Source organism: Cariama cristata, unplaced genomic scaffold (genome assembly GCF_000690535.1).
Source record: "Cariama cristata isolate BGI_N322 unplaced genomic scaffold, ASM69053v1 scaffold35941, whole genome shotgun sequence".
In the NCBI taxonomy this organism is placed as follows: Eukaryota; Metazoa; Chordata; class Aves; order Cariamiformes; family Cariamidae; genus Cariama; species Cariama cristata.
Genome location: NW_009601608.1, coordinates 2159 through 2465, shown reverse-complemented (window position 1 = coordinate 2465; position 307 = coordinate 2159).

The following is a 307-nucleotide window of genomic DNA, read 5'->3' as shown; positions in this document are numbered from 1 at the left end:
CCAGGCAGGGCTGGTCCCAGCACTGGGAGCCCAGGACAGCCCCATGGCAGAACCAGGTCCTGGGGTGCCTTTCTCCTGTGTACTGAGTTGGGATGTGAGGGAACAGTGTGGGGCTGGACCGGGGTTCTCCAAGGCAATCCCTGCTCCAGCCTCGGTGAGGAGGAGGAGAAGAGAGGGACAAGGGGCAGAGAGAGGCCCTGTGGGGCCAGGTCACTGTGCCCAGGGACCCTGGGGTATCTGGGTGAGGGGTTGGAGGTACTCACCCTGTCCCCCTTCTTGCCCGGCCGCTCGACACTCTCTCCTGGCA